General features: G+C 42.9%; 1 long non-coding RNA gene across 1 annotated transcript in view; it reads right to left on the bottom strand.

Moving 5' to 3' along the window:
* Positions 1–23,486, bottom strand: part of LOC146979258 (uncharacterized) — a 484,408-nt gene that overhangs the window by 310,809 nt on the left and 150,113 nt on the right. The window lies entirely within an intron of this gene.

Raw genomic sequence — 23,486 nt, 5'->3', positions numbered from 1 at the left:
TCACATACAAACCTACAAATTAAAGACAAAGAAAGAAAATATTAAAAGTATTGCATAATATCAATGCATTGATTCTAAAAATAAGCATGTGTAGCTATTGGCCTCAGAATTGAGTTCATTTCCTTTTTATTTTACTGGATTGCTCTATATTTTACCTGTAAAAGATGTTGCATACATAAATAAAGTGTATCTATAAGTGGATGATGATAATGAGATTGATAATCACATGATAATCAATCAAACAGAAACATCAGGGACCTGTCATCACCTTAGCTGAGCCTCCCATGATGCACTGGGCTCGACGCGTCCTGTCTCGTCACCACAGCTGGAACCGTGGAAACGCAACACCGTCCATGCAGATGTAATGTCATGTCATGTCATGTTGTGTGAGTCTGTTGCTATGGAGACCACCTGCATTAAAAGCTTCCAGAGGTTCCTATAGATACGTCCTCCTCCAGATGTGCAGCATCATCGTTAAAGTCGTTTTCTAGACTTTCTAGATCCAGCTGCTGCACGCGGTGTTGAAGTTGACGATGTTGGACAATGGAATTATGGGAAATAGAGTTCATGTCCTTTATTTACAGGTCAGGAAACAGTGACAGAAACAAAAGAAACGAGAAGAACTGAATCTTTTCACCCTTCATCCTTCATCCTCTCATCCCGGGACATAAAGAGCTGGAGCAGCAGCAGCAGCCGACGTTGGAGAATCTGCAGTTTAGTGTCTGAGAATTAGAGTCACTCGTCTAATTCAGGTTTTTTTTTGTCTCTTTCTGTCTCCTCTTCTTTCTCTTTTCTTTCGCCGCTGCCTGTTGAGCCGGGCTGCCAGTTCTCATCCTCTTTCATTACTCCCTCCCATTATTCCCTAATTTCCTTCCCCTCACTCTTTGGGCACCTTTTGCACAAAGCAATCAGCCGGCAGTTAATGGCCGGGACTATCCCGCTCTGAGTCTCTGTTTTTCTTTTTCTTTTTTCTCCCTTTTTTCCCCCTCAATTCTTTCTCTTTCTCTTCTTTTTAATTTCTGAGGAAATGAGAAGAGACAAAAGCAGAAGCCGCTTTCTCCACCTTGGCCCTCTTCCTCGTCCTGGCTGTGATGGGTGGAGTGGACGCTTTGGTTTGGAGTTGTTTCCTTGAACTCATTGAACAGTAGCGAGTGTGTTTGTCCTCTCAGCGTTTGAGTCACAGCAGGTGGTCGCCATCGCCGTCACCATTGGCGTCCGGAGACGAGTGTGTAGAGGAGAAACTAACAGGAAGTACTCACAGCTCCAACAGTGCTTACGGTGTCTTAACCTGCAGGTAGCCATGGCAACGACATAGCCTACATGGAGGTATGAAAGAGGGATGTAATGGACTCACCGGTTATTGATGGGAGTTCATCACCTCAGCATGTGAGGAGAGAAAAAGCTCCTTTATACGACACATAAAGTCATTTAAAGTTTTTTGTGTGAGGAAAATAAAAAGACGGGGGAAAAAAAAGAAGTTGTGACATGAATCGGATGATGCTCGAGGCCGACGACCCGACGCGGCTTCAAAAAGCAGCCGAGCCCACAAGTACAGACTGAATTCATCTAATTCAGTGTCTGTCCTCACATTTAACATTCAACATACAACATGTTTTTACCTCAGAGTCAGAGATCAGGAAGTCTAAACCACAATCTGCACAAATGGTAAATGGAGTCGCATTTATATATCCACTTTTCATAGCCTGTAAACCCACTCAGAGCTCTTTACACTGCAGACACACTCAGCCATTCACACACAAATATAACTGCAACTGTTGGTTCAATATCTTGCATGTCGGCTGTGGATCAAACCACCACGTTCCTTTTCAGCCTTTTAACATCCGCTGCTATTCTTCACCCACGATGCACTGTTTCTGTTTACACATGGTATATGATCCAATGACGGCTGCTGCACAAACATGCAAACAAAGGTCATTTCATTCACGCACAGAAACCATGAGGTCATCGGCAAAAAAACAGATTTTAGTTTGTAAAAGATGCAGATTGAGAATCACAGATTGAGGCAACAACTTCCAACTTCGTTTGACATTTAAAGTTGCACAAAAACAGTGAGTCGAGGCTAAAATGTTGTGAGCTCTCAGTCCTGGTCTCAGAGCTGAGCAGCCATGGAGAGGAGAGGAGGAGAGGAGAGCACAGGAGGAGAGATTTGCGACGTGCGTAACAGCGCTTAAAGGACTTTGAACACACCTGAAAAATTGCTACAGTTCATTGGCATGACCCAGACACAAGGCAGTGCAGAGATATAAGAGCCTTTGTCCAGTTATTAAATCAATAACTGCAGCCATTTGTGCGTAAAGCTGTACCATTTAAGACTTACCATTCAAATTTGCTGAATAAAGAGGCCCATATTTGCATATTCATCAAGGCAATGTGCTAAATGGTTGCGCATGTTAATTTTGCCCGTTTGCAAACTTTAGTGCGCCCAGTTAGTAGATCAGCTTCAACATGTGTTTGCACGTGCAATCAAGTTGCACATGTTTTTACACACACAAACCTTCAGGCCCTAAAAGATGTCACACGTGAGGGTGTAGTGTATTATCCACCTGAACATTTTTGCTTTAATATCTTGAATTATCTTATGTTCTTCATGGTGTTTTCTTAGCCTAAAAGTTAAGGGATATGTCAGAGGTAAGTCACCATTTGGATAGGAACTTCATTTGTGATAAGTAACAGTTTACAGTTAAATGGAATAAATATAAATAAATTCAGATGTTACAAGAGAGAAAGGCACACGCATACATTTACAGCATATGTTTAGATTAGGTGTCTAGTAGTAGTGTGGAATGTGTGGAATGTACCCTCTGTGGGTCTTAGTTTTTTTACTTGACACTGTATCTATGTTTAAGGTAGCTTGGTCAAGAGGTTAAATGTCAGAAGGCATAGGTTAGATTCTGTTTTTAGATCCTGTCTTTGTCTGACCATCTTGGACAGACATACAGTATCCTTCTGTGGGAGAAGGTGGAGTTTTAGAAAACGTATATAAGGTTAGAGCTTTAGGCCAAGAGAGAGATCTCATATGGGCCAGAGATGCTCCATGATTCGGCATTTTTGTACACTGTTCTTCTTAAACTCATTCTTTGAATGCAAGAAAAGACGTGTCGGCGGTGATCCCTTCTTTTCATCAACACATCAATATACCACAAGGGTGTGACATTAGTGGAGGTAGAAATAAAGCCTGAGGATTCATCCAGAGGAGAAAAAAGAGAAAGGTCACGGGGTTGCCCTCCTCCATCATTAGATGAGATCGAAGCAGCACATGACCAGAAAAACTTTTTTTTTTTTTCTTTTTTCCCCCACCACCTGCCTCTGTGATGCCGGTGTTTGACGGAGCGTTGATATTTTTCCAGCTGGGCTGCTTTGAATTTCACGCCGTGGTTTCTAATAACACCATTAGCCCTCTGCAGGAGCTCGCCACTTTTGACCTAATGATCCAATGAGTCACTGACCTCCCGCTTCCGTCTTCAGCACGCTGTCGTCGTCGTCGTTGTAGCGTCGTCACGGTGGCGAGGTGGAATCTGCAATCTCCCACATCATACGTGATAATTGCCAACGGGCGTTTGTCATAATTATCTTTTCTCTTTTCACCTTCCTCCTCTTCTCTTCTCTCCTCTTCTCCTCCACGTCCCGTCCTCTCTCTCTCTCTCTCGCACGGTCCTGTTCTAATCCTCAGTGTTATTGTCGGCACATTTTCATTATCTCTGAGAGGCTCGGCGCTCACTGTGCTTTGATGAGTTTATGAACAGTGGCACCTCTAATCCGAGGGAAGATGCTCTTGAGAGCGCAGTGATCAGCGCACATCACAGCGCCAGCAGCAGCAGCCAGGGGACCGGCTGATGTAATTTTACATTTGTAATAATAATCTGGGAAGTCTTTAATGCGATTCAAAGACAGGCTTGTCAAAAATAATATTGTGGAGTTTATATGAGGTGAGGGACTGTGCAGAGAGGAGGAGGAGGAGGAGGAGGAGGAGGGATGATGATGATGCTGGAGGAACCTACATCCAGTTGACTGGGACTGTGCTGGCAGTAATTGAGGGCTTTGTTGTTGCCTTGTCCACAAATGGATTTCTCATTACAGCGGATGCAGCAGCATGTTCTCTGCAGTAACCGGTTGCTATAGGAGCCGTAATAAAAACTGTGATGGTTTGACTTAGTAATTTTTTTTTTTTTACTTTTGTTTATTTCAGGTAGCCTACCAGACAGCAGCTCCCTCTCAATCTCTCTCTTTCTCTCTGGCGTTTAAGATTTTACTTATAGGCTAGTTGTCCTCGATGTTTGTTTGTTAGTTTGTGTTGTTGTAGGTTAAGCTTGACCAGACCATCCTCCGATCAGTCGTCTCCGTCTCAGTGTTCAGACTTTATTCTGTGCAGGTGAACTCCAACCTGTCTGGTCTCATGGAGAAAAAGGATTTTCACCTGTTTCTACTGATTTCTATTCATATTATTCAGTTTCCTGCAGAGCTGCACTGAAAGTTATTTATTGTTAAACAGTAAACTATTAAACTTCCAATACAGATTTTTTATGTATCAGTGTTTGAACCATATTTATAAAAAAAATGTGTCACAATCTTAGACTATATGTCCATGTGTTATTACTATATTAGTGACGTATGTGCTTTCATGTATCATGTAGGATGTATACAGTGTGTAAAGCAGTTAACATCTTGCTCAGGGACTGTAGATGAAAACTAGCTGCTAAGCTAAGCGCTAATATCGGTAATGTGCAACAAATTAAGTAAAGCAAATTAAGTGAGTGAATAAAGATGGCTCCTCTGTGACATCACCCTGCGCAGCAACCTCCTGAAAAATGAAAGAGTGAAGTCGCAAAATCTGCAGTTCCTTTGACGGCCACTTGAGGCTCCATGTGTAAGTCGATCCCTAAAGAGACACAATGCACCGACTCACTCTGAACTATGGTTTGGTTTGGTTTATTTATTTCATTCCTCAACAGGAAACAAAAAGGGAAATAAAAACCTTTGAATACAAAAAGCAAAATAATACAATTCTGGATGAAAGGGAGCAGAAAGAAGCAAATCTAGTCAGACGTCTGACGTCTGCCCGATTTCACGTGAATGCAGCATCAAGAATACGTTCAGATATGCAACCGCACCGCTAGATGGGGGGAATTCCTATATATTATACCTTTAAATATAAAGTTTTGACATTTTTAACATGAGAGGAGACTGACTCCCTGTTGGAGAATCACTCTAGTGGTCAGGAGAGGAACTGCAGTTTCATCTAAACACTGTTTCATAGTGACATTTCTGTCTTGTGAATGTCACAAACAGCCTCACCAACAGGTCCATGCAGTGTTGCAGCTTTTTCTCCCGTGAGTCACCGCTTTTATCAGTCATTTCAGCCGAGCACAGTCATGTCTGTGTGTGTGTGTCTGTGAGTGTGAGTGTGAGTGTGAGTGCAGTAATCAGAGAGATGGAGGCTGGTCTGCAGGTCTTATTATCAGAGCTGCTCTGATCTCTTATTGTATGTACGTATATGTACAGCTGAGGTTCTGCCATGTGCTGTTTTTGTTGCCATCTGTCCTCTTAACATTTCATGAGCGATGCTGTTTGTGAGAGTCGAGGCGGCAAAGAGAGAAGAGAGAGAGAGGGAGATCTATAATTCACATCTTTGCAATTTGTCCCGACGAGCTGCCGTAGCGTGTTCCCTCCCTCCTCCCGCTTCCTCTCACAATTACAGAACAAACGCTCTTTGAATGGCTTCGCTGTCTCTGCTCGCTAATTCATCCCCCTGTTCCTTTTCTTTTTGTCTTCCTCCCTTTTTGTTTCTTCGCCGGGTGCAGCTGTTCGCGCTGACTGTTGGTGGGCCGACTACAGTAATTAAGCACCAATTAGCCCACCTTCAGAGCTGTATTAACGAAGCCCGACAGCCCGCGGCGGGGGCAACAGGCTATAATCACCCAGCGGCCCCTCAGCGGGATAATGGTACGGCCGTGAACCAACACTTACCCGCCGGAGTCAGATGAGCTGCTGCTGCTGCTGCTGTTGATCTTCTTTTACCTCCAGTCAGACTCCGACTCCTCCGTAAATAAGCTCTGTGATCTCCTCTTTCTGTTGTGTGGTTGCACTTTTTGTTGTTTTGTCCTCTGGCGACCCGTAATTAGCGCTTTTCTTTTGTGATGATGCAACAAACAGCTCGTGTATAGAGTATGTACCTCCAAGTGAAAGGGAGAGAAGTCCAGAGTCTCCGTCCGACCGAACAACAGCAACAAACTCACATCACTTGTTATTCAGACTCTAATGACTCGTACTGGAGTCTATTAAAGGGCAAATGTGGAAAACAACTCAACAACAACAACAACAACAGCAGCAACTGACAAATAGGAAGAGTTGGCTTTTTATTCAAAGATACTCCAGGACTGCGACAAAAAACAGCTCAGGCAAAAATGATGGTTACATAAAGTTATCCTCACACTGGGTTCATTAATGTCTATGAGAAGAACTATAAGAGCTATATAATATATATTATAGACAGAGGGAAGGATAGTTTGTATTAAAGCTCCTTCAGTATAAAGGTAGATGTTTGTGTTAAAGGGATAGTTCAACATTTTGGCAAATTGGCCCATTGCGATAATCCCTATAGTCATAGCAGTAGGTTCGTTACCTTTAATTGTTGGTGTAAGCTATTTTTAGAACGGTGGAGCGGAGCAACAGGCTGCTCAGGGCTATGCTATGGAGGCTAAGGGAATTTCTTGGTTTTCCTCATCAAACTCGTCAAATACACAACCCAACAACTCCAAAAGGCTGTTGTGGACAAGTTGTGACCTGCACATTCACCACGCTATGAGATAATAATGGAACGTTACGAAACGGAGCCGTTTTAGAGGTAAATTCATGCAAAACCGCTGATGCGCGTTGCGTTCAGGGACAGTTTTTCAGCAAGCAGACTCTGTATTTACCCTGTATTTACCTCGAAAACGGCTCCGTTTCGTATCGTTCCGTCATTATCTCATAGCGTGGTGAATGTGCAGGTCACAACTTGTCCACAAAAGCGTTTTGGAGTTTTGGGATTTTGTATTTGATGAGTTTGATGAGGGAAACCAAGAAATTCCTTTAGCCTCCATAGTGTAGCTCTGAGCAGCCTGCCGCTCCGCTCCTCCATTCTAAAAATAGCTTACACCGACAAATAAAGGTAACGAACCTACTGTTATGACTATAGCGATTATGGCAATGGGCCAATTTGCCAAAATGTTGAACTATCCCTTTAAAGCTCCATACAGTATAAAGGTAGATGTTTGTATTAAAGCTCCATACAGTATAAAGGTAGATGTCCATGTGTAGTGTGATTATAAAGCAGCTCTAGGTTCTATATTAATACTGTGAAAGTATCAAAGCCTCAGTCCACAGAGAAATGCACACAGCCTGTATTCAGAAACTGAGCCTTAAAACCAGCCGTCAGGACTTCCTGTCACTTTGTGATGTCACAACTAAGCCCCGCCCCCTCACCACCTGGACCCACCATCCTACAACTTGTAGGTTTTGGTTTCTCTGAGCTTTTATTTAGTTTTTTTCTGAAAGTTGCTCTGTATTCCTTTTTTATTATTATTATGGATCACTCATGAGATGTACAACTACTTAAATGTAATTTATATTTATAGAAAAAAACACAAGCGAACTTTAAGATATTCAACCGTTAAATAATAAATCTCAGTGAGAACAGAGCAAATCATATCTGTGGAAGAAAACACTTGAATATGATTAAACACGACAACATGGGAAACAAAGAAAACAAAATGTATTAATGTCTGATGATGAGTCACGTCCTGCTGCGTCATGTTTCAGTTTGAAGCAGTTTATAAGATTGTTGTTCTTGTTGTTTACAGGTTTTGATTTATTCCTCCGTGACACTTCTTAGCGCCTCAGTTCATCAGTTATCATCACCGTCCAGTGGGACTGTTCATAAGAGGCTGCACAGGAACAAAAATACATGTATTAACATATTAATAATTACACCTGTTAATGTGTCAGAACCACTTTATTGTCAGTTTTACACTGTCGTCTGTTTAGTAAACGCAGAATAATGAGATGAACTTCAGTCAGATTCCCATGTAATAAGCTATTCATGTTCCCCAGAGGATGATCCATAATCCTATTAGTGATTGACAGGTGACCTCGTGACCTTTACTTTATTAATATAACTTTCACTACTAGAAACTTGAGTCTTGGTTTTGATATGTATGAAAACATCTTCCTCTGTCTCTTTTTCTTTCTTTTTTTTTTTGATATATTCAATGTTTTATCTTGATTCTTTTCCCACACAAATAGATGGAGGCAGGAGAGGATGATGATGTAAAACACAGAGTGCTGAAATATCTCTGTTTAACACAAACTTCACTCTTCACACATCATTGTATCCCCAAACGGAGGAAAATCGGTTCCTTTCTTTCCACATAATATAACAATAAAAGAAAAGAAAAGATAACACAATGTAACAAAAGAGGCTATATGTTTCCATCCACATGTTTTTATCCTTGTTGAAGGGATAGTTCAACATTTTGGCAATACACCCATTGCCATAATCCCTATAGTCATAGCAGTAGGTTCGTTACCTTTAATTGTCGGTGCAAGCTATTTTTAGAACGGCGGAGCAGAGCCGTGAACTGCTCAGAGTTACACTACGGAGGCTCATGGGATTTCTTGGTTTCCCTCATCAAACTCATCAAATACACAATCCAACAACTCCAAAACGCTCTGGTGGACAAGTTGTGACCTGCACATTCACCACGCTATGAGATAATAACACAATGTTACCAGACAGAGTTGTTTTACAGGGAAATTCATGTAAAACCGCTGATGCGCGTTGCCTTCAGGGACAGTTTTTCATCAAGCAGTCTCTGAATTTCCCTCTAAAACAACTCTGTCTGGTAACGCTCTGTTATTATCTCATAGCGTGGTGAATGTGCAGGTCACAACTTGTCCACCAGAGCGTTGTGGAGTTGTTGGATTGTGTATTTGATGAGTTTGATGAGAAATCCAAGAAATCCCATTAGCCTCCGTAGCGTAGCTCTGAGCAGCTCACAGCTCCGCTCTGCCGTTCTAAAAATAGCTTACACCGACAATTAAAGGTAACAAACCTACTTGGCAATGGGCCAAATTTGCCAAAAATGTTGAACTATCCCTTTAAATGATAAAAACAGTATAGTAACAGTGTTTTTTAAAATTAAAATCCAACTTCAACTTTAACTTGAAGTTCAGTTTTTCTGTGTGAGAACAGTTTCACTCTCCTCCGTCCTCTTCACCACCTGCTGCTGCTGCTTCTCTGACTCAGTTCGAGAGGCAAAGAGTGAAATCTCACCACGAGGAGGGAGGGGAAAGATGCCCGGTGACATCGCCGTGGCAACCTGGACCCGAGCCCCGTCTCCACCCGGCCCGATCGACGTTTAGTCAACAGCTTGTGTGGCGGTCTGTCAGTCCATTGTTGTACTCGTTGTCGTTGTTGTTGATCGTGAAGGCCGAAACCAGAATGAGTCGGTTTGATCGGCGGACATTTTTCATTTTGCGTCGCCACCTGTGCCCACTTTTAGTTTTAAAGTTGCATCTCCTGTCGCCTAGCAACCATGAAACACATCTTTTTTTTTTCCTCTTTTTCCTTGATGTTTTAATTCTCTTATGAGTCTAAGTAGAAATAGCCTACACAAATATACTTTTTCTTTTTTCTTTTTAAAGGTTAGAGACATACTGTATGGAATTACATGAGGTTTATCCAGTTTCTGACTGGATACATTTTTACATATATTTTTATTTTATTTCCACTTATATGTCAGATCAGGTTCAGGTTCAGGTTACTTTACTGTCTGTGTAGTAAAACTTGTTTTGCAGTAAAACAAAAACAAAGTGTAAGGCGTCCTCTTCCGACAACAAAATGAAACATTCATAACAATTAAGAGAATTTAAACAGTTAAGGCAAACACACACATTTCAAATTAAAAACTGAATTAAATTAACTTAAAATGGAAAGTGCTCCATGCTAATCAAGTTTCTAAAATACCCACTGAATACTGATAAAAACCAAGAAGAAGAAGCAGTGGTTCTTGAACCTGAACGCATCATCAGTGATGTAACAGAAACAGAGTGATGAGTCAGACGACCTTGTGACCTTTAATGACAATCAAGTTTTAATTGTGCAACATGAGTTTTATATTGTGTATTGGAGACATGTTATACCTGCACACATACATATATATATTTCCATCCCAAAGTCTGTTAGTATATAATGTATTGACATTATAATCAGAAGGGATGGCGGCACGGTGGCGCAGTGGTTCTCCTGGTTCCTGCATGAATCCCACACTCATGCACACTGAAGCATTTTAATGTGATGGAAAGAAAAACAAACACAAACACACTAATGCTGTGTGTGTGTGTGTGTGTTGGACGTGAAGAAAAAAGGAACAGAGAACGCTTCCTCCTCCTGACTTTAAAGTGACGCTGCTGCTGCTGCTGACTCTGCGAGCTCGACCTCGTTACTACGGCGCCCCGGTCACCCGGTCATTAAAAAGTGAGAAAAAAAACACACTGAGCGAGAGATATTTCAGAAATTGTGTGTAAGAATTGACCACACGCTCTTTCATGTGGACTGAATAATATCCTCAGCCAGAGTTTCTCTGAGTGCTGTCATAATCAAAGCGGGGGGATTCGTTCTGCCGCGGCGTATCAGAGGAGGAGAGGAGGAGGAGGGGAGAGGAGAAGAAGGAGAAGAGGAGGAAGCTCTAAACACAGTGTTTGACTCCGACACCGCGGCCTCCATGTGCATTTGCAAAGTGTGTTTCCATCAAACATGACCTCGCTGCTCGCCAATTATCGCTGCAGGACTGCGTCGTCTCAGCGGCGGGGGTCGACCCCGTCTGTCAGGCCGTCACGCCGTCTCTCCTTCTCCTCCAGGCTGACGGGGGGGAGGAGGAGGAGGAGGAGGAGGAGGAGGAGGAGGGGGGAGGGGGGTAAAAGCATGTCTCTATTGGCAAATAATCACTTCCAGAAAGCGTGCAATCTGCAGGGTCAAAGGTCGGATCCTCTATAAACAGTCGACCTGCAGCTCCGACTGGATGGACGAGGCTGTCGCTTCCTAGAGCAGCTGGAGGAGGAGGAGGAAGAGGAAGAGGAGGAAGAGGAAGAAGAGGAGGAGGGGAGGGACGAGGAAGAGGAGGGGAAGAAGAGGAGGAGGCAGTGGGGGAGATGAAGGAGGAAGAGGAGGTGAATGGAGGAAGAGGATGAGGAGGAAGAGGAAGAGGAGGGGAAGAAGGAGGAGAAAAAGGCAGAGGAAGAGGAGGAGGAGAGGGAAGAGGAGGAAGAAGAGAAGAGGAGGAGGAGGCAGTGGGGGAGAAGAGAGGGGGAGAGGAGGATAATGGCAGAAGAGCAGGAAGAGGAAGAGGAGGGGAAGGAGGAGGAGATGGAAGAAGAGGAGGAGGAGGAAGAAGAAGAGGAGGAAGAGTAGGAGAAGGGGGGATGAAGAAGAGGAGGAGGCAGTGGGGGAGAAGAAGGAGGAAGAGGAAGAAGAAGAGGAGGAGGAGGAAGAGGAGGGGAAGAAGGAGGAGGAAGAGGCAGAGGAAGAAGAGGAGGAGGCAATGGTGGAGAAGACAGAGGGAGAAGAGGAGAATGGAAGAAGACGAGCGGGAAAAGGATGAAGAAGTGAAGGAGGAGAGGGAAGAGGAGGAGGCAATGTGGGAGATGAAGGAGGTAGAGGAGGAGTATGGAGGAAGAGGAAGAAGAAGATGAGGAGAGGGAAGAGGAGGAGGAGGGGGTGGGAGAAGAGGAAGAAGAAGAGGAAGAGGAGGAGGGGGAAGAGGGTAACAGAGTGAACATCTCCAGGTGAGATGATAAATGATCCTTTAAATTACACGTTGAAGAGCTCACAAAACAGTTTGAGGCCTCACGCTTCACTATATATATATATATATATATATATATGTATGTATATGTATATATGTATATGTATATGGAGCATTTAATGGGGCCAGTATGAGCTAACACAGGGGTGCCCAAATTCTTCTCAGTGAAGGGCCAAAAATGAATCAGAGTGGAGGGTTGCGGGCCAAAATTAAACATTCAAATTAAATATGCCTATAGGTTAATTGTGCAAAATAAACACTCATACAAAGTCATTTTTAAATAACACAATTGATTATTGTGTTTCACTGTTAAACAGGGCTCCAGACTGCCCCTACATGGAGGCATTTTGCCCCGAAAATTTGGGACAGTGCGAGTACATTTTTCATCTACTTATGCACATGTGCAACCAGTGAATTTGCCTGTGTTTTGTTTTGTAACGCTGGTGAAACATGAAAGGGGAGATCAAAAAATCTGATGTGTTAAAGTTCAGACTCTGTTGATCCAGTTGATCCAGGTTCTGATCTCAGACCAGTTCGGTTTTGAGCGAGTGGCTGTTTTCGCGTGTTTCGTTCGTCCAATCGGCTGCAGGAAAAGCTTGTTTGCTGACGTCTGAGTGGACGAGAGAGCTGTCAGTCATCTCCGTCCTCTCATATTCCAGTCCAGCGCCGTCTCAGCCCTCCAGAGTGGAAAAGTGTTTGTATCATGATTTTCAGTGTGTTTTCCCGTTTCCCAGCGTCTGTGTGTGTGTGTGAAGCTGCAGCACCAACGCCGGCAGCAGCACCAAGACATAAACACATTAGTATACGGCTGCATATTGTAATGTGCCCCTGACATTTCCTCCCAATTATTCACTAATGCTGCATCCACAGCACAATGTCTCTGCATTTATCACTGGAAATTGATGCAATTTATATTCATCTAGCGCAGTGACACAATAGCACAGTATGGGAATGGATTCCCCCACTTCAATGGAAACCACAGAGTGTGAATGGAAACGGAGAGATAAGATATTTAACAGGCGGCGGCAGCTGAAACAGGAGCTGAAGATTTAAAGGCTTTAAGGGGCAAATCCAGACGAGCTTTTTCTGTTACTCCTCCAGTTTTTTCTCTCTTTCTTTCTTTACATGTGCTTTCTTTCAATTTGTCAACGTTCACCTGCACAATAGAGACATATTTCAAAATCGTTTATAAAGGAGAGAAGAATCCAGGGATGAAATAATAACGTGTAATTTTAGATATAATGGGAAAATGAAAAACGAAGATGAAAGAATATTAAATATTTAAAAAAAATCACATAAACAACCACAGCTCCTATCAGGTCACAAGGAGAGAAGGAGGTAATGAAATATTATCTTTTTATTTTGAGTGTGTTGTGTTTAAGTGTCCTGATCAAACACTGAGAATAAAACTCTGGACACTTTACAGTTGGTTAAAACAGCATCAAAACAACATATATAGATCCTGATGTCTGAATAAGTATTTATATTTCTGTCTATAATTTTGACATATGTGGTTTTATTTCAGTTGATTTTGTGATGTATACAAATTAAAGATACAATACATACTGAAAGTATTCAGACCCCCCCAATTCTTCACCCATTATCACATTGCAGCTATGCTAAAGTCATTGAAGTTAATTTTTTTCCCTCATAACCCCTCAATACGGTACTTTTGTTCGTGTGATATTTCAGTTTTTCATTTTTAATTAATTTGCAAAAATGTCTGAAAGTCTGTGTGTGTGTTGTCATTATGGGATAGTGAGTGTAGATTGATGAGTAAACGATTTTAACACAAAGCTGCAACATAACAAATGGAGGGGGGACTGAATACTTTCTGTATGCACTATATGTTTGCTGGGGACTACTTTCAGCGGCGGATTAATCCACATTTGGTGCTCTAGTCTAGTGGGTATTTGGAGCAGCAGGACACTGTATGTATGTGTGTGTGTGTGTGTGTGTGTGTGTGTGTGTGTGTGTGTGTGTGTGTGTGAATGGGTCAAATTACAGTGTGTGTGTTCATGGTAATGAGGGAACATGTCACCCAGAGCAGCGCTGTGACTCACTGATGGCTTTTTGGAAACAATGGAGCTCAGAGGAACAACACAAACACACACACACACACACACACACACACACATGCTTGTTAGCAGCAAACCCTCAGTGCTGGTTTCCCTCTGCACATGTGATGTATTGACATGTTCATATTCTTACTTTACCAACAGAGAAAATGACTTTGTGAGTGTGTGTTTGTCTGTGTGCGTTGGTTTCACCTGTATATGAGGACATTTCATCCGTTTACGCACCGACATTATGAGGACATACCGTAATTGTTAGGACAGTTGCGATGTCCTCATAAGTCGCGCAGCGTAGAAGCACTTAGAATGATGCAAATAACTCCCTCCCGCTTTTTCTCGACATGTCCCCACAAATACGGTTATCTGACTTTTTTGTGTATGATACACAAAGTCATACACACGGTTTTTTTTTCGCGCCACTTGGATTCATACACGATTACCCGCCACCCCACACACAAAATGACCAGAAGTCATTGGCTGCGTGCGTCAGTGACGTTCTGCTCAGTGATTGGCTGCCGCGGATGTCGGTCTAGGCAGGTTCTGCTCAGTGATTGGCTGAACCCGGAAACGTCCAAGTGTATCCGTCTGCGGCCTGCAAGAGGGAGGCGTGTCGAGTAGTAGGCACTGTAGGAGGCGTGTCGCGTAATGACGTCACTACGCGACACGCCCCCCGCCACTACAGGGAACGCCCTACACACGGTTCTTAAAGGGATATGAGCCCACTACAGTTGCATGTTGCATGCAAAAGTTAACGACTTTGCCTACGCGTTCTTTGCCCTATAATGAATGTATTCAAAAGCTTACAAATGTTATTATTACATTTTTTATTGGGTAAAAACAATTAAGGCAGAATTTCATTTATATTAAAATTTAGATGTAAAATTTTCTGACTTTGTCACAAGAGAAAACACAAGATAATTAACAGACAGGAATTCATGAGCTAAATGTCAGTGCTTATGTGGGAGTAAGAGCTAATGTGTTGATATATATATATATATGTATATATATATATATATATATATATATATATATATATATATATATATATATGTATATATATATATATACATATATATATATATATACACACATATATATATATATATATACACACACATATATATATATACATATATATATATATATACACATATATATATATATATATATACACACACATATATATATATAAAAGTAGTGGCCTAGCTTATATTTATTTATATAAATAAATAAAAGTAGTAAATAATAATGTCAGTGCTTATGTGGGAGTAAGAGCGTAATGTGTAGATAATAAATATATATATATATATATATATATATATATATATATATATATATATAAATAAAAGTAGTGGCCTACATAACAAAATTAAAATAATGTGATGACAATAACTTTTATTATTCCTTAATGGGGAATTCATTTGTGAATCTCTCCATTCTGTAGGTTACTGAGCAGTGTTGCTCCCTTGCTTTCTCTCTTGATATCAGCAGGGATCATCAGCAGCATTCTCCTGGAGCTTGAGTTGCTGGCCCTCTCGCCCTCTCTCCTACCTGCAACACCTCTTGGGCTTTGTTTGGTATTCTGATTTCCTTTATTTCACCCTACAACACACACACTACTGTACTCATGCACTCACAGCACTGATCATAGACCATAACTTTCTTTGTCATGGTCGTTTTGTGACAAGTAGCAATTCATCTCAACTATATTTGGTCTGTCAAACGTATTTGTAGTGAAGAAGAGATCTATTTAAAAAAAACCAAACCAAAACATTTCAAGGCTCATTTTTTTAATTTATTTTTATAGCCTGCTCAGAAATGCCTCAGAGGAGAGGGCTTCTTCCAGTTTCTCCTTGTAAATTTGGAGCTTCTTTGCTCCCTCCTTGGACATGTGCCCCACCAGGGCTTCGGCCATCACATTTAACTCACTGTCAAAAAAGAACAATAAAGGTTTTCAGCCTTACTTCCTTAGTCCATCGCTAAACACAATTATTATATACATTAATCGATGAATTAATTAAATTACACTGACACTTACAGTCTGCATATGTTCGGCCATTCAGACTAGTCAAGTTTTACGCATGGATGTATTGGTTTTACGGCGGAACTGGTTTACTTCCTGTTTTGTTATCCGTTTTGGCGGTCTCATTTTACATCTCGCGTGGTTCAACGTGACTTTCCCGTGTGGAGGGGGCGTGTCGCGTAGTGACGTCACTACGCGACACGCCTCTACGCGAAACGCCTCCCTCTTGCAGGCCGCAGACAGACCCTTCTCGAAACGTCGGCTCTGGACGCTCTGCAGCGGAGAACTCCTCCCACCAGCAGCTGCAGGTTATTCTGATGAGTGGATTAATGAGGAAGACGCCGAAGAGGTAAGGCTCTAATGTTTAATAGTAGTTAACGTTTGCTTATTGGAAAATTGTTGGTTTGTTATTGTCATGGTCGTTCGCTCTCATTGTTAATTCTCTTCTACCGAGCTGAAATATCGACGGTAGCCTACTGCCGTGTTTTTAGGTCAGGGTATAAACTCTTAGCCGAGCTACCTGAACTATGAATGAAAGCATACAAGTTACAAGCTATTTTACGAATTAAAGCATAGTTGAAATCGCGTCGGGTTTGCTCGGGGAGCCTGCAAATTAAAAGCCAAGCTGGTCTAACTATGGTTAATGAAGCCTGGACCGTCTGGATCAGTCCGGCCATTTAGCTGAGTTTAATGTCAGATCAGGCTGCTGAGACAGAGGGGGACCCTGCCTGCCTTACTGGAAGACAGCAGAGACACTTGTGAAAGACAAACAAACTGAAAACTACGGTACATTTCTCTGATTAGCTGTTTTCTTCTTCTGATCGACGCTCGCTCTTTTTATTGATTTTCAATGTCGCTCTCTCCCTCTCTCCATTCACTCTGTAGGCCTGTCTCGCTCAGCCAAACAAAATGTCCATCAGCCCGTCTCCTAGTTGATGCATCCCAGCGACATGTGGAAACAAGTTTTAAGCTTTTCGTAGTACGTTTGTGGGGTGAAGCCCTCGCGGAGAGAAACGTCATTAAAGTAAAGTCAGATCAGCTGGTTCACGTGAGATCAAGCTGCAGGGAGGAGGAGGGAGGAGGAGGGAGGGGGGCTCTGAGCAACATGGAGGTGAATAACAAACATTCAGTGAATGACTGAGGTGGAAATAGACGTAGTGTTAATGAAGGAAGACTTCAGGTTAGTGGAATATAACTGCGCAATGTTATAATTTCCCGTAAATGCAAAATCAATCATATGCAAATTAGCCATGTGTTTGTTAGGTGAGGAGTCGCGGAGAGAAACGTCATTAAAGTAACGTCGGGTCAGCTGGTTCACATGAGATCAGGCTGCAGAGAGGAGGGAGGGGAGACTGAGCAACATGGAGGTGAATGAAGAAATAACATGTCGTTTTCTGATGATCAAACATTCAGGGAATGATCGAGGTGGAAATGGACGTTGTGTTAATGAGGGTTAACTTCAGGTTTGTGGGCTGAGCTTGTGCAGGTTTATTTAATTTGCTGTAAATGCTGCAATGATTGTATGCAAATGCCATGTGATTATGTTGAGAAAAAAACAGCAATGAGCCAGTCCTCCTTATTTTTCCTGATCAAATGCTTCATCCGTTTGTGTAAACTAGTCTGGTGTCTAGTCTAGTCCAGTTGACCTGATTTAAACATGTTTAATGTTGAGAGAGAATGTCTGATGTGAGTTTGGCACATCAGTTTGGCTATAGCTCACTCAACAGTTTCAATGTTCAAATGAATGTGAATGCAACATGGCAATTATTAAAGCTTGTTTAAAATGTATGTTATTATCTGGACATTATTACAGGAAAGATGACTGAGAAGAGGAGGAGGAGGAGGAGAAAGACTCCTGACCAGGATGCACTGGAACATGTTGTTCAAGGAGAGGATAAAGCCTTCCTAGAGGTAAGGTTTATTAACAAGTATAAAAGGTACATTTTTCATCCAATATATTAATGTTTGTTTCTCCTAGTGTAGTCACCTTAAAGGGATAGTTCAACATTTTGGTAAATTCGCACATTGCCATATTCCCTATAGTCATAGCTGTAGGTTCATTACCTTAATTGCTAGTGCATGTTCTGAAATCCACGGGCAGAGATGAGGCACACCGTACCTCCGTTTTTTTCTCAACTACACAATCCAACAACTCCAAAATGCTCTGGTGGACAAGTTGTGACCTGCACATTCTCCATGATATGAAATAATCAAGTAACATTACGACACAGAGTTGTTTACGAGGCAAATGCAGCCAAAACTTTATTCCAGACATGACTGCTGAGTGGAGGGATTTTAAAATGGAGGTGAAGCAGCCAGCCAAATACACATAGGTCATTAAACTGTTTTCCACTGTACTTAAAAATTGTCAAACTAACACATGAAATGTAACCATTAAGGAGAAATGTTAAGTTTAGTTTGACGTTTTGCATTAGTTCTGTCCGTGACGTCACAGGGTTGGTTGCCTGCGTTGGCTGACAGCCACAGACAGTGAAAGTGAAGGACATTAGCTACAGACAGAGACGGTAAAACATGAAACTGTGGAGGCACTGGATTAGAAGAGACTCAGAGGAGACCTCTACTGTGTTGCTTCTGTGAACTAGTTTTACAGTGTTAAAAACTAGAAAAAAACCTCTGTTTTCTTTAACTGCCGCTAATAAGGAGCCGCCGCAGCGGTGGAGCTGTTATCAAGACTCCTCTGCTGATCTCGGTGTGATCATTTCTTACAGCATGTTTACATCCAGTCTGGAGACAGGAGACAGGCTGGACCCTCTGGTCCCACACCGAGGAGCCTTCACAACCTCACACACACACAGCAGCGATCTGATGGCATCTGATGACATCGGTAACAGTAATAGCGCCCATCACCATAAAATAAGAAGGGAAAATGACTTCAAAATCTCTGATCTCATCCTCCACACCCAGCCCTCAGCAGAAGACTATTCAAACAATAAATATGTCTTACCTTTACTCCAGGTGTCCAAATCAGTCAGCAGCAGCAGTCATCCAGCTCCATTATTCCCTTTTACATCACGTTCCTCGCGGCCAGCGCGTTTCATTCATTTGCATTGTGTTGAAAAAAGTTTTTTTAGCAGCGGCAATAGCCGTGTTTCTGATCAACCGGACCTGTGTTGTGCGGTTCCACCGCTTTGTTTTCTCTCGGTGCAACGTTACTTCCACACGGACACGGTCTGCGGTGTGTCGGACTGTCTGGTCCTCTGGACTGTGGTCTGGACTCGGTACCGACAGCGGAGAGGCTCCACCGTCTCCTCTGTCAGCCTCTCCTGTCAGGAGCTGAAGCTAAAGCTAACGTTAGCTGAAACTTTTTCTTTTCTTTTTTTCAACACAATGCAAATGAATGAAGCACCACGCTGGCTGCCATAGATGAGGAACGCTATGTAAACGGGAATAATCGGTGGATTATTAAACAGTTGGAGCTGGATGACTGCTGCTGCTGACTGATTTGGACACCTGGAGTAAAGGTAAGACATATTTATTGTTTGAATATGAAACATTCAGTTTGAATAATGTTGAATGTTGTTAACTACCTGACACAGCACAGGACTGTGAGGACACAGTGTCCTGCAAGGACAGTCCCCTCCCCCACCTTTCATGTTGATCAGGCAGCAAACTGTGCTGTGTGTCAGATGTTCACCTGACACACCTGAATTATGAGGACACCTTTCTGACAAAGCCCTCATACTTCTGCTGAGGGCTGGGTGTGGAGGATGAGATCAGAGATTTTGAAGTCATTTTCCCTTCTTATTTTATGGTGATGGGCGCTATTACTGTTAATACCGATGTTATCAGATGCCATCAGATCGCTGCTGTGTGTGTGTGTGTGAGGTTGTGAAGGCTCCTCGGTGTGGGACCAGAGGGTCCAGTCTCTCTCCCCGCGGTGACCGATGCTTATCACGGTGTGAACGTGGGCCGGTCGGGGGAGGACGGGCTGAGGCAGAGAAACTGAAAACTGTCGGAGTAACGTCAGGTTGTTGTTGGTTGATCCGGTGAATGATCAACTTTCAGGGTTGATCAGAAGTTTCCTGTGGATCACATCCAGACTGGATGTAAACATGCTGTAGAAATGATCACACCAAGATCAGCAGAGGAGTCTTAACAGCTCCGCTGCTGCTGTGGCTCCTTATTAGCGGCAGTTAATGAAAACAGAGGTTTTTTTCTAGTTTTTAACACTGTAAAACTAGTTCACAGAAGGAGCAACACAGTAGAGGTCTCCTCTGAGTCTCTTCTAATCCAGTGCCTCCACAGTTTCATGTTTTACCGTCTCTGTCTGTAGCTATGTCCTTCACTTTCACTGTCTGTGGCTGTCAGCCAACCCAGGCAACCAACCCTGTGACGTCACGGACAGTCGAACGACAAGATGGCGGCGCACTAGCTAAAACATGCAATTTTTAACTCCCAGTTTCTCCTAAATGCTTGTGTTTCATGTGTTAGTTTGCCTAATTTTAAGCACACTGGGAATCCATTTAATGAATTATGTTAAATTGGCTGGCTGCTTCATTTCCACTTTAAAAGTGCAAGTAGTTCATAGTATTTGCTTCATGTGTTGTAATGTCACATAATTATACATGATTATCTCATAGCGTGGTGAATGTGCAGGTCACAACTTGTCCACCAGAGCATTTTGGAGTTGTTAGATTGCGTATTTGAGGAAAGCGGAAGGTACCATGTACCTCGTCTCTGCCCCGCCGATCTCAAACCAGCTTGCAGAGACAAAGGTAACAAACCTACTCCTAAGACTATATGGATTGTGGCAATAGGCAAATATTGAACTATCCCTTTAAAATTGTAGCCTGGTGTAAAAGTAAAGAATTAAGAAGTTAGTTTCTAATAAAAGTAGCTGAAAAAACACAAAGGCTATTAATACTAAGAGTAATTGATTCAATAAAGAATAGTTAATTGAAAGGCACATGGATATTGGAAACAGACCATAGAGCATCAAGAGGGGGAAGCACACGACACGTCATCCACTTGAGGATGAGGGTGGATGACGTGCGCTCTCATGTGACGTTAGCCAACCCCCTACCCCACATTCGCACACAGCGGTTCACATACTAACATCATTATCCTCATTATCTAAGAAGTTTTTTTAATCCACCAACACTTTCTGAAATATCAAAGGAAACCAATTCTGTAAAACAAAAAAAGAAGTAGTAAACCAGCCCCTGAAAATCTTAAAATGGCTCCGAACTGCTTGTGTAACTTCATCCAAGCCTCCTGCAATCACCACAATTGAAAGCATCACTTAGGGCGTTTTCACACCTGTAGTTGTTCCGATTCAGCAACTAAACCGATACAACTGTTGCGTTCTTTTTTCTGGGCCGTTTGTGTTCACATTGCATGATTCTAAAGCGGTACAGCGCCATAGCAACGGCCCTAACAACACCCCATCAGCTGATCAGCAACAATGGCAACAATGAACCGCGGGCTGACTTGCAGTAGTGAGGAGGTTCAATTTCTTATTAATATTTGGGCAGACGAGTATTTAGTTTAAGTTCAATTAAAAAAAATGCCCAAGCTGACTGGTTTATGGCTGGGGCGAGACCTTGAAGTATGCCTATAATGTGCTATAGCTACAAATGTAGTCTAATAGGCTACATTATTATTTATTATTATTATTATTATTATTATTATTATTATTATTATTATTATTATTAGCTAGTGACCAAGCGTGCTGTCCGCTGTCTCAGTGCTGACACGTGAATGAATGACAGAGCGTGTCACTGCCCGTGAGAGAGAGAGAGACAGAGAGAGAGAGAGGTGGTCAGGTTGTGTTGGTCAAGCTGTGTTTTCAGTTTCAGGTGTCATAGTTATGTCAGATGAATTGTCCTCTAACACAGCCATTCTCAACCTTGGGGTCCCTCCCGACCCCAGTTGATGTGGCTGGAGGGGGCGAATGAACGACATGTTTCTTGGCATGCATTGCTGACCTGGGCATTGTTTCTTAATAAATTAGAAAAACTTTTCTTGTCATTCCCCTTTTCCGTGCATGGTTGAAGGAGATTGGCTTGCATCCACGCTCCACTCGCTCCTGCGCCGACAGGTCCTCGCATGTCACATAAACCAGCCTGGGTGTGTGGACAGTGGACACCGCATCAACTCGCCAGCCGCATCTATTTAAACTCCGTCACTTTGTTTTGTTCTTTTGCCCTGATGAAAACCTCCAGGTCGGAATATTGGCCATGGAGACAAAACTACAGCAGCCAATTATTTTTTTCAGTGCAGGGATCAAGAACTAAAAAGGCAAAAAAAAAAAAACCACCGCGGACAGCGCTGCGCTTTATCCATCATGCGTTCACACCAGCGTGTGTGTGTTTGTGTGTTGGGGCGGGGGGTCGCGGACAGCAGTGCATGTGAAATTGGGGGTCGCGACTCAAAAAGGTTGAGAACCACTGCTCTAACACCCTACAGTTTGACTCTTTTTTTCTTCTAGTAAACGGGCACCGTAGCATGACTAGTTATAGGGGTTGTTTGCGGAGCTCTGCCCGGTGCTGATCGCCGCGGTTCAGCTTGGAAAGGCTGGTGGACTCATGGCTTGAGTTTGCGTCTTTCTTTTCTTTTGGCCACCGGCTTTCCTGTTTTAAGGCCAAGACGACACGCTGCTGATGCTCCATTATGTTTTTGGGGCAGTTGCCCGTGGTCCTCCTCCTCCGGTTGCCAGGTAACCAGTCAATTTGTTCCGATACATGTGTCGGTTGCGTTCTCACTACAAACGAACCGCTCCAGGGCTCGGATGGAAACGAGCCGAGACCGCCTCTCCCAAGCGATCTCGGCCCGCTTGTTTTGTTCCGCATCGAGCGCGATTGCTGTGTTCACATCTGACCAAACGAACCGATATATGACGTAAACGCTCCCTGTTTCGGAACAAATGGTCAGGTGTGAAAGCGCCCTTAGACTGTGTTTTTAGTCTAAGTCCTCACTGTTGCAGGAAAACCTAAAGCAGCAATCATTACAGTGTGTGGGGAACCTGTGTGCATTTAGCTATTCTTCCACCTGTGAGGACTTAGATTAAAATCAGCGTAAGTGACGATTTTCAAGTCAACTGCAAGTGGAGGGTTCAGGAGACTTGTGGCGCTTTTCGACTACACAGTCACGGCACGGCACAGCTGGGCTCAGTAAAGGTGCTCTTCCACTACAGCTGAGTTCTTCTAGTTCCTCCTCAGCGGGGGCGAGGTTGTCGCAAGGCCATCGTCTGCACCACAGCGTGGTTTTACACACAGCATCCTTTGACCCGGGTGAAGGAATAACAACAGTCTCGATACAGATCAGTGGGTGCTGTTGCCGCTCTTGGGTGTGATATTTAATGAATGAATATTGAACAGGTTCACAGCATTAGGTGTAGTAGATGGCCAGCCTGGTCATTGTAGGCATGTGTACATCTGCACATGACAAATTTTTCATGTCTTCTTTTACATGACCACTAAGTGATGGCGTGATGAGACAACACTACATTTCCTCTGTCCAATTTCAGGAACCCTGTGAAGCACCATGTGACCTGAAGGCTGAAGG

This window comes from Trachurus japonicus, chromosome 10 (genome assembly GCF_045865225.1).
Source record: "Trachurus japonicus isolate A0001 chromosome 10, Traja_1.0".
Classification (NCBI taxonomy): Eukaryota; Metazoa; Chordata; class Actinopteri; order Carangiformes; family Carangidae; genus Trachurus; species Trachurus japonicus.
This window is presented reverse-complemented; position numbering and strand designations above follow the sequence as displayed.